Here is a 12,522-nt window from a genome sequence, read left to right on the forward strand (position 1 = left end):
TTCTGGTTCTCCTTGCTCCATCCAGCTTAGCCCATGGATGGCTCAAGCACAAAAACCTTACACAAAAAACTCAACTTACAAATAGAGTCCCCTGCAAAAAAAAAGAGAAAGAAAAAAAAAAAAAAAAAAAAAAAAGCTACTGACTCCAACAACAGATATAGGTTAGTTTAAATATAAAAATACTTTAGAGAAGTTTAAAAAGATCTTACAAGATTACTCAAGATTACTCAAATTCTTCAAACATGGGCTCCTGGAGAACTCTAAGCTAAATATTCCTGACATGACAGATTTCCTTAAAAAGCCTAAAAATAAAATTATACAATAAACAAAAGATAATGCTTTAAAGAAATTTATAAGAATCTTACAAGATAACTCAAATTCTTTGGACATGGGCTCCACGAGAGCTTTGGGTTAAATATTCCTGACATGACAAATAAAAAGTCTAAAATTAGACTCATTAGTTTACTTTATTTGTTTTAAATTGTCTTAATTATCAGGTATGATTTTGAGTTTTGTGACTATATTATCATTTCTCTGGGAGAGAGGGATAATAAAGGGTTTTCNGATTACCAGCTCAAGGACATGATGTTTTAGGAGAAAGGCTCTGCATTTGTGTTGACAGACAAGGAGATTAGGCTCTGGACCCCCTTCCAGAGTGATATGGATCAGATATGACAGAGGGAGAACCCTGATGAACTAGAAAAATTCAAGAGAATCAAACAGGACAGGTAAAGACTCTTTGTGCCCTCCTTCACTTGACATAAATAAAGACTTATGATTGGTTATTATTAAAATTGGCTCATAAAAAAGACGGCTATCTTTCACACGCTCAAACAAGAAGCAGAATTTCATCCTTAACCAGTCTGTACACCCTACCCAGACCAACACAANCCATACAGACATCTTGATGGTACTTAATTCTGTCTTGAGATTTGTGTATCGACGAGTGTACAGCTTTGGAGAGATCCATCCTCAGACATGCTGAACTGACCTGCTTGGACTCCCTGTGTCATGGATTCCAGGTCATCTTGCCTCATTCAACACTTTAGATGCATCCAGTTAGAACTTCAGTCTAGTCCTGAGCCTTCCAGGCATCAGAGACTGAATAACAATTGCTGGCTTAGCTTTCTTAAGGCTTAACCAAATCTGCTAATTTTTCTACCCTTCCCCTCCCCTTTAAAGATTTTTCATCGCCAAAAGAAGTTATGGAGAGTCGTCAGGCCAATTCCCTGGGATTTGGGGTCTGGTAATGGTTATCTTACAAATTGTAAAAAGGTTGTCATGCAAGGAAATTTGAGAATGGTTATAATTTTGAACAGGGAGGAAATAGGTGGGATTGCTTATGTAACCATAATTTTAATTGATAAAAATCTTTATAATTGATACAAAGTTAAAATTATATTTTCTTATATTGGTACAAAATTTATTTTGATGTAGATTTAAGGTTTTCATTTGATATAAATCTCTTATATTGATACAAAAATTGAGATTAATATTGTTACCCTTAGATAGGCATTGTGCCGATACAACACATTTAGAAATACAAAGCTTAGACCCAGTCTTTCTATGACTGCTTACAAACTGTTTTCAAATGATTGGACAGTGCGAGTTAAAGGCCATCTAGAAAACTCATGGTTATGTTAGATTTCTGATTTAATTATAAAAGGATGTTTTCAATATATTTCAATTAAAAATGGCTGAAAATAATCAAAGTTTAACAGATCAGATTAATATATATATACATATATATCTTCAAAAATCCATAAAATATGACATTTAATATTATTTAATCATTTGACAATGAGACATGCCTGCTCCAGAGAACATCCCCTTCTTAGTTCAATGAAGATACTGAGCATCTTCATCTCCAGACAAGGTTACTTGTTGTGGCAAGGCAGCCACCGGGCAGAAAGTGCCCATTACACCTGCAGACAATACAGTCCAAAGAAGGGCACATTTTACAGAATAATCAACTGCTGGCTTTGCTGAGACTGGGTCAGCGGCCCCTCAAATAACTCTATATTATAAGCCCGTCAGCTAGATCATCCTTGGCTCCTANGTTTTAAAGAATGGGGGACTGTCCAAATAATCAACTGTCTCTACAAACTGATTATGATTCTGAAGCTGTCTTGTGCTTGTTATACTTTCAAGTAATATGCAGTCATTCTCAGATTTCTGATGGGATTAATGACTAATTTTAGTCTCATAATCAAACTCAAGTTATTTAACATTGAGATAGGGAGTTTATAGAATGGATGACATGGTTTTCAGATGACATTACAGCTAAATTCTAAACATAATCCAAGGATAGAATCATAATTCTTTCAGTTAGGAAATATGGTAGAATACTTTGTCTAACTGACAAATTGGTAGACTAAATGTCCTTTGTTCCTGGTACTATATAATTTACTTAATTTTTACAGTTTTCAATTTATATCTGGGAGAAGAGGTTTTTGTTTTTGTTGTTGTTGTTTTTATTTTTTATTGGACAGAAAAGGTGAAGTATAGGGGGAGGTGCTGATACTAAAGTCTGGTTCTCTAATTGGTTCTTGATTTGGTCAATAAAGAAGGTGGGAGCCAATTGCTGGGCAAAGGCAGAGGTAGGACTTCTGGGTCCCAGGGAAAGAGAAGGGGATTTTCAACCAGGCCTTGGAAGAAGCATGAAACAACCATATAAGACCTTGGGGAAGCTAGAACNGGTGGCCTCCGCCACTGGCAGATAGCCAAAGAGGTCGACAAAGACTGGCTGATATAGGCTAGCAGCTAAGATTAGNACAAGAGATTCTGCACCCAGCAACTGTGCTATCTGGCAAGTTCTAAAATAATAAAGCTGTCTGGGTATTTTTCATTCCTCAGAGCAAAGGTGGGTAAAGATAGAAGTTGGGTCGGTGATGCCAACTTGGTGAGGCTATCCAGGAGGAACAAAAGGGAAGCGGGAGGGACCTGGGTGCAGGCAGCAGCTCTAGGGTCGAGGCAGCTGGCAGCCTGGCGAAGGAAGCTGAAAAGGAGCTTCAGCTTCAGCTTCTGGCTCTCCCGGGCTGGGGGATGGTTGTGATGGATCCTGGGCTAAGCCGGATGGAGCAAAGGGAACNGGGAGAGGTCAGAGTGCAGGCTGAGGTCACAGACAAAGACAATAGTGTGTTTTAAAAAACTACTTGCAGCAGACTAAGCCACGAGGGCTCTGCTTTTTTTTTTTTTAATGAAATTTATCCCCTTATAAAAGAGGTCGAAGGTTGACTTTGTAGCCTGCCACTGAAATCACTGATCTTTTCTAGAAGTTTTCTAGTAGAATTTTGGGAGTCTCTTCTGTATTCTGTCATATCAATTTCAAATATGGATAATTTGACTTCTATTTGTATCTGTTTAGTTTCCTTTTCTTATCTTACTGCTTTATCTAGTGCTTCAAGCACCATCTTGAAGAAGAGTGGGGATCGTGGACAACCTTATTTTGTTCCTGATTTTAATGGGCTTGGTTCTAGCAGCTCTTGTTATGTAGCCCAGGCTGGCCCCTAAACTCTTCATCNTCCTGAGTGCTGGAATTGTAGGCATGTAACCCCTCCCCTGGCTTTCAGTCCCTGTTTACTAGTTATATTAAAGGTAATGGGATTTTACCCTGCAGTGTGAAACAATGAAGCGGACAGAATCTTCCTTGTGTTTGGGAAATGATATTCGTTACCAGGAGCCCCCTCCTGTGGCTAAGTGCAGCATCACCTACCACAGCCCTCCAGGAACAGAACAGAACACACTCAGACTGCAACCAGGGAAACATAACATATTCTCTGTCTGTCTGTCTGTCTGTCTGTCTGTCTGTCTGTCTCTCTCTCTCTCTCTCTCTCTCTCACAGAGAGCCACCCTGGTGCAGCATTGCCAGCAGGAAAATGTTTTAGATTCATTTTACACCCTTCAGGCTGCTGTGTGAAATTCTCTTCTTTCTAGGTAACAGATGGCAAAGTGGAACTTAGCAGGGTTGGTGGCATGCCCAGCATGTTAGTCAGGATGGGGCAGAGTTGGAATCCACTCTACACTGCCTCCAGAGCCTCTCAGCGCCCCAGGTCTGTATCAGGATGGCCAGAGTCATGGCTCATCACATCCCAAGTCCTTTGGCTGCAGAGGGGTGGCTGGGTTTAAATGAGTGTATTCTCTAGGCAGTGGCTCCAGGCAGGGACTCATTTAGGTGTTTGCAAGGCAGCCAGTGACTGGCATCGGCATCTGAGTGAAGGTGTAGTTCCAGCATCCTGGGCAGCTGCAAACCAGATGGGCACCATGACTGAGCTTGCCAGGACCTCCCTGCACACCCCGTACACCTTCCTGCCGGTGGTTTCCTGTGAGATGGCCCTCTCCTTTGAGCCTCTGCTCAGAGTCTCCCCCAACACTCCCCACGGGTTTCCTGCATTTTTCCCTGTTGGGCCTCTGTTCTCCTCACTGCCCTGCCCCCCAGCAACTGGCAGAGTTTTCTTTCTTACTGTCAATCTGTGGTTTCTNCGGAGTCCTTCCTCAAAGGCTGACTGTCCTGAATCTGCACAGACTCCCCACAGTGCCAGTTCCATGCCTGGCAGCTCCATCAGAGAAGGTGTGCTCATCAGACACAAATTCACCCAGACCTGCATTGGGCATGCTGATAAATAGAGAGGCTCTTTTTACATAGCCCGAGCATGTTTACACCAGACAGCTACAGGAATGAAGTTATATGTGTGAGCATCCTTGGGAGCTTGGGGGAGCCTGCCACGTGGTCATGGAGGATGGAGGCAGGATCGCAGAATGCTGTCACAAGATTGCATGTACGAAAGGGCATTGCACACAGCTACGGGCCATGGGTGGCAGCCACAAGCATGCTAATTCAGGCATCTTGTTCAGAAGGAAGCAAATGGTTCTCTGAGGCTCTGATGCCGGAGGTATATGAGAGGTGAGGGGAGGGGAACAAAATCAGGAAGGACATAGAACATCCTCTCTCAAGGATGCGCTGGTATTACAATGCCTGGGGTCTATGTATCGCGCTGACTCTGACCTCTCTGGATTATGCATCAATTCTTATTTCTCAGTTGGGAAAGTACAGAACGCTTTTCCTTATGCAGTAGACCACAGCTGCAGAGGCAACGGCTCTCAAACATGACTGCTGCAGCAACAGCCACTTGGGTGGCATCAGAGCTTCAGCTCTGGAGAGTTTACCCACCTCTAGCCTGGCAGTGGATCACCTCAGCCACTTAGAGCAAAGAGGACTCCACAGTTAAAAAGTATGGAGTGGGGGGAGCAATTCACATTGTGTAGGAATACATGGAACTTCTGTGGTAAGCAAAAAAAAAATATGTATCTTTAATTTGTTGAAATCATCATTTCTCAAACATTTCGATCACATTAATTAGTAATTAGTCACAAAATACCTGCCAGCCTGAAGAGAGGGCTGAATGTTGAACCGAGCTGGATTACACGATCCCAGCCCTTTTCAGCCCTAAAACCTGCTGCTTTGTGAACAAAGACTATGTCATGTAGCTGGGACTAATAATAAAGTATAACNGGGGTGGGGCGGTNCAGATGTGCTGACATTCATCCTAATAAGACGATGGGCCAGTGCCAGGCACAAGAAGGGACGAGCAGGTGGCAATGGTCAAGGGTCAGACGGGAAGCACAGTGGTGGCCATAGTGGGAGAAAAGCGACATAGGAAGCGGGGAAAATAAAACGTACGAGGCGACAGACAACACCAGGAAGCCTCGGTCAGGTACAGAGCATGCGGTAGGCAGCCAAGCCTGAGGCTGTCACAGACGTTTCTGGGTAACAAGAAAGGTGGCCTCAGGTGGGGCCACAGGAAGAGCCTTCATTCATGGTGAGGGGCCCATTTCCTCAGGGCCACAGGGGCCATGAGAAGGGACCTAGGGGGAGTGGACTACGCAAAAGTCGGGAGGATCCAGCACGGAAGCTGGCAGACAGTAGCCATGCACTTCAAACTGTTATTCAGCCACAAAGAAGACTGAAACCCTTAGCATTTACACGGGCGGGCCTAGGGGTGAACAATTACGTCAGGTGAACTGTGGAAACGTGAAAGACACAAGCCTCACAGTCTCTCACATGTGCGGAAGTTCAAACCCGAATACAGACTAGCAATTCTTAGTGATTCCTCCAGGGCTGGAAAGTTGAGTAAGGATGATAAAAGGATCCCCTATANCTCACAGAATCCCAAAAGTGTATACAGTATGTGTATGCTAATCAAAAATAAAAGTAATATTTTCAAAAAGCATAGCATGGCCTCAAGAACCAGCGAAGAGGAGATCCAAACAGCCTGNAGTGGTGCAAAAGGCAGAGGGAATGTAATTCACCCACTTAGTGTGACCNGCTACAGGTTTCAGTGTGCTGTCTGCCTTCCCTTCTTCTCACACTCCCATCAGGGTCTGTGCCCTTTCCTAGCCCACCGCCCAGTGTCCTTTTGCTTCTACTTTCCCTCAAGTTATGAACCAGTTTCTATCCTTCATGGCCAAACTTCCCTGATGACATTGGCTGTCCTGTCCTGTTTACTACTTCCGGACAGACAGACAGACCACATCAGATGCATCATGTCCCAAGCAATTCCGTATACCTTCCCTCCAACTCAGCAGCTCCTCGTCTGTTCTCACAAGTGTTGTGACCAGGCTTAAGTCCACCAGACCTAAAGCCACAGCGGCCTTCCTTGTTCAGAAAGCAGGTCTTACTCTGTCCCCTGCAAGGGTCTTATACCTGGGCCACTCGGCTCTCACTCACTAGATGGGTGAATCCTCGAGAACTCACCCCAAATCTTCCCATGTGAATATGGAAGAGACCAGGGACCAGTCAGAAGCATCAGAGAGAGACTCCTTCTCACAGTGCTTGATGAAGCCTTAGTCTCCAGAAGGGGCTATGTCAGCCCGGGGTGACATCCTAGATGACAGGCAGACACACTTTACCACAGAATGCAAATTTAGCATTGTCAGATAAATCACTCTCACACAGACCTGTATTGTCCCCAGTGACAGAACTTGGTCACAGGGGTTTACAGACTAACTTCAATAAGTAACACATGGCTTGTGCTACCCAGGCTGACTTTAATTGTTCAAAGACACCATGGTTCAGTGTTTAAAGTCTCACTGGTTCACAGAAGGCCAGGAAACAGAACAAGATCAAGTGTGCACCAATGAACCAAATGTTCATAATCAGAACAACCTTAACTCCATATTTTTCTGCAAAGCAACAACCAAAAGTTTCATGGGACCCAGGAGAGCACTGTTTCCATAGGCAGATGAAGCTGGGTCACATCCTATGAACATTAATGTCCCTGCAGTCAAGAGAGATGGAGAACCCTGGGAACCAGGGAAGCCCATCACAAAGCTGTGTGACTAATTTACTCTCCTGTTTGTGAGACAGGGTTTCTCCGTGGAGCCTCGGCTGTCCTGGAACTNACTCTTTAGAGTTCACCAGGCTGGCCTCGAACTCTCAGGGATCTGCTTGTCTCTGCCTCCCAAGTATGTCTGGTGCTGCGGAGGTCAGGAAGTCAGGAAAGGGCAATAGGANCCCTTGGAACTGGAATTATGGATTGCTGGCCAACATGGGTNCTGGGATCTGTAAGAGAAGTCAGCNCTTTTGACCACTGAGCCATGTTTCCAGCCCCCATCAAAGGCACAGTCTGATAGGTAATTGGTGTTTCTTGACTTTCATTGCAGTATAGAAAATAAAAGTATAACACAGCCTGTAGCCCCTAGCTAGATGAAAGACGGAGGCAAAAGGTCACTTGAACTCATGAGTTAAAGAGCATGCTAGATAGCAAAAGAACCAAACAAAATCAGAACAGAGCACGGCCCCAAAGGCCTCTTCGAGTCGAAGGACTCCTGGCTGTTGCATTCATTATCTCAGTAGTTTTATTTTGACATGGATGGAGTCTCCAGGCTGAAAGAAATAACTAGACATCCTATTTATTAAGTAGCTAAGGCCAAACAGAAAGTGTTGGTGAGCGTGGGCACGGCTCCATGAGCGTGGGCGCGGCTCCATGGGGGAGAGCCCCTGCCGACTGCCTATGTAGCCCTGTAGCGATGGGCGCACTCCATCACTGCGGAAGAGCTACTTGGGTCCTTATAACTTACCTACCATTTCGAAAGGTGATACACCTGAGTTGAAAGAAAACTGTCCCATTCTTAAGAAGCCTCCCAAATTCTCTGATGTGAATTCTCAAAACTTCCTTTAGAGACAGATACTGAGGCTCGGAGGTTAGTGAATGCCCGAAGCTTTGGCTGGTCAGAGGCTCTGCCTTGTATCTATCGGAGCTCTCTCTGCTCTTTAGAACTTCTTGTATATAAATATAAACTCTTTGAAGGCAAAAGGCCAGGCCTTGGTCCTGTCAGAGAATCCTGTCATACCATGCGGAGTTACACATTAAACAGCCTGTACAAAGGTGCCCTGTTGTTATAGCATCTTGGCCACTGGCACTCACAGTGCAGGCATGTGTGNATGTGTGTGGCCAGATCTTCCTCACTCAACAGGATAGAAAGGGAGCAGTACCAAGGGAAATGGANGAAAGTAAGAATGGTTGATCCGGGCAGGTTGGACAAAGGTGGCTAAGGGTAGCCAAGTCCCATATACACAGCTGCTCCTGGCCATCCGATATGCAGTGCGCAGGGGCTTCTGGGGAGGCTCCACTAAGGGGTGCTGGTTTTCATCCACCCAAATAGGACTGCCTTCAACATAGGGCTAGGGCCAGTGGCTGCTGTGGGGCTAACCACACGTGTGTTACAGAAGCTNCNCCACGGGGCAAGAGTAGCAGCCAGTGGGAACTACTGCCTGACACCTGACAAAGCTTTGGCATCTGGGAAGACAGTGGGTGGAGCCACTGACTGGAAACAAAGTATCAGTCATGACCATCAGGCAGGAATTGCTTTGGCAGCAGCTGAAGGCAACACACAGTGTCCTGGGGTGGCTCCACGGCATCCCAAGGCACAGATTTCATTTCTCTTCTAACAGTCAGACCCAGGGAAAGTCCCCACTTCTACATTTAGTGTATGATGTGGGTGTGAGCCACACTGCCCAGTTATCTGTCCTAAAAAGGCCTTTTATTTCTCCTCTCGAGAAAGCATCAAGTATGCTGGAGCGAATGCAGATCCCACAGGAATGTATTAAATGATCTCACCTTGTGTGCCCTCGCAAGGCCAAGACCTCAGGATACCTGTATATGCTGAGCACTGGGTGGCTAACAGCAAATGTGTCCCCTGGTGGTGAGGGGGGAGTGGACAGGAGAAGTCTATAGAAGAAGTCAGTCTGTCATACTGCAGTGCAGATGAACAAGCCTGAAATGTAGCAAGTTTAGAACACGGGACTCACAGACCTCAGAAGGCATGGGTTCCACATAAGCCAGAGCTGTGTTAAAAAGCCCAACATCATGGATAACCAAAGATAGATGAGAAGTCTCTCTCTGTGGCTCCCAGCACCATAGCCTGTTGCCCTGTGCACACAAGATCAGCAGCTCTGGCCTGGCAGCCTTCTCCCCTCCTGAAGTACAATGGCATGGTCATCTCTGGAGGGCAACGTGGGGACACAAGCAGAGGTAACTGCAGTGCCCAGATGCCCTCTGATCCATAACTTCATTTGAGCCTCACCCCACTCAGTGAGATGGTCATGCATATGAACCCCAGGCAAACGGCCACTCCTGGGAGGTCTATGTCACCCTGAGGCCACACAGCTAGTTCCTAAGTCCAGATGCCCTCACTCTGGGGCTTGTCCAACTCAAGACTATTGGACAAATAAATGGCAGACGGGAGCAATACGCATGTGTCACATACACGTGCGAAGCATTATCAGTTGTCAACTGGTCTAGGAAAATGCAGTTCACAAAGCTGCAACCTAGTGTAGATGTGACTCACCACCCAGTGGCCATTCTGTTACTAGAATAGGANGCCAGAGAGGGTCTTCAGAATACTGAGTGTGAGTCTAACATTTCCATTAGAAATCTGAGTGACCTCAAGGAGGCTCCCATCTTGAGGGGTGTCATGAAGTTCAGAACTAAATTCATTTTGCATTTCTTCAGAAGAGAGAGACACACAAGGCCTTGGGGTATTGCTCTGCTGCAGAATATTCTAACATGCCTAGCCCAGGCCTGGGTTCTCTGCCTCAGCACCGTAAACCACAACTAACAACCACGAACGCCGTGGGCTCGTCTGCACTATTTTATGTTGAGGGAAAGAATCGTCACTATATAAAATGGTGCTTGTTTCTACTGCAAAGCGCTTGCTTTTCTATTTGAAGGATTTTCGCTCTTCTCTAGCCTTCTAAATCTGTGGAAAGGTGCTAAGGGTGTAAGCCCCCACTGCTGTGTATTCTGAATGCCCCTGAGACCCTGGCCCTAACAAGAGCCTCATTCACGTATCTGTCCCAAAGGAAAGTCCCCAGGCTTCTGACTGGCTAGAAACCTCAAGGATACCAGTGAATGTATATACATATATATNTTTTTCTACTTATGAGAAAACATTAAGTTCTATGAACATCGGAAGATTCACATTTTGCTAATTTATCATGCTGGATCTGATCTGACTTTCTAAGCACCTACAGGTTGTTTCCTCCATCATCAACAGATGAGAAAGCAGCACCAGGGGTCTGTATCAGTGTACTCCAGCTTGCCCTCAGCTGAACAAACAAAGAATCCAAAATAAGTAACTGGGGAACCTTAAAAANGGTACTTGCAAAATACCTGATGTCTCTGTGATAAGACAAACACCCCACAACTAAACAACGGGGAGATCTGAATAGATGTTTCTCCAAAGAAGATGTATAAAAAGCCTGTAGCCCCTGAAAAGTCTCAACATCATTAACCAGCAGGAGTGTGTGTGTGTGAGTGTGTGTGTGTGTGGTGTGCTGAAGATGGAACCCAGGGCCTCATGCACACCAGATAAGCACTCCACACTGAGCTACACACACCAGTCCTCATTAACCATTTTGGGAGATGCATATCAAATCAAAACCATGCCCTACCTAGTCGGGCTGCAATAACAAAATATTATTTTCTCATATTTCTGGAGATTGGCAGCACAAAGTCAGGGATGTCTGCATGGTCAGGCTCTGGTAAGGGCTCTCCTACTGGCTTATAGATGGTCGTTCATGGAAGACTCGGTACTTAACACTCCCTGCTTCTGCAGAAGACTAGTTCAGTTCTAGCACCCACATGGCAGCTCACAAACAGCCTATAACGCCAGTTCCAGGAAATCCAATGCGCTCCTCTGACTCCTCTCACAGAAGAGAGGAAGAGGCAGACAGAGTAAGAGGGAGAAAGAAAGACAGGGGTGTTTTTAAATCAGAGCACCAATCCCAGCATAATGTTTCTAAGAGTCCAATTTCCATTACTGGATCANTATANCAGAGGNTGGGTGATCTATAAAGAAAATGACCTGCTTGGCTCATTGATTCATGGGATTAAAGACCAAGGTCAGTTGACCTCATCACTTTGGCCTTTGTAAGGACCCCCTTGGCCTTGTCAGTCACTCTGGGTGGTATGGCTGGGGAAGTACACACCTTAATGGCATGATTAACTCATCCCAGGCTACACCTATTAAAGTTCTATCACCTCCCACTGTGGTACCAGGTTAGACAAGCGGGATCCCGGTCAGGTTGGTCCCGGTCAAGTTGGTTATGGCTCTAAAAATCGAAGACCTTCTCTGGTCTCTCTCTCTCTCTCTCTCTCTCTCTCTCTCTCTCTCTCTCTCTCTCTCTCTCAGACTTTATTTGGGGTGAACCAAGGGTTATATGGCTTTTGGGGTGAGAATATCCAGGGTGGAAAAAGGCCATTGGCTGAAAGCTAGGGTACTGAGATGCCTTGTCAGCATGGAGAGGGAGGCCTTCCAGGTTCTCTGCTCTGTGACTTATGACTGCCTGGCGTGGGGGTCTCTGGGTTACTTGGTCTGAGGCAGGCATGGAAACAGGGAGGGAGTTAGCTCTACTCCTGCCAGCCTCAGGATGGGATTCTAATCTCAATTTTTGAGATTTCTGGGCTTTGGTTATGCTCTATCTTGCCAGTTCCCTGCCAGTTCCTCTTGTGGTTCCGTCTACAGTCCCCACATCCCACGGTCGTCACACAGAGGACCAGATTTCTATCACATGACCTGGAAGGACTCAAATCACAACCAACCCAGAGCAGGGCCCAGCTCTCTTGCATCAGCTAAACTGTTAACCTCCCCCAAGCTCCAAATATAGTCACACTGCCCTTGCATGGTGACATATCTCTTTAATCCCAGCATCCAGGAGGCAGAGACAAGTGGATCTCTGTGAGTTCAAGGCCATCCTGGTCTCCATTGTGAGTTCCAGCCCACCTGAGGCTGGCTGGATATTTACAGTGAGATTCTAACTCAACAAAACAAAACAAATATACTCACAAGAAGACTGCATGGGCAGTTTCCTATTATTACTANAAAATTCCAGACACAATTAACTTACAAAGTGAAAAGGTTAATTGAGCTCATGGTTCTAAAGGTACCAGACCAAGACCAGCAGCCCACTGCTATGAGCCTTTGGTAATGGCTCCACACAATGGCAGGAGTGCAGGGCAG

The sequence above is a fragment of the Mus caroli genome, chromosome 6, assembly GCF_900094665.2.
Source record: "Mus caroli chromosome 6, CAROLI_EIJ_v1.1, whole genome shotgun sequence".
NCBI lineage: Eukaryota > Metazoa > Chordata > Mammalia > Rodentia > Muridae > Mus > Mus caroli.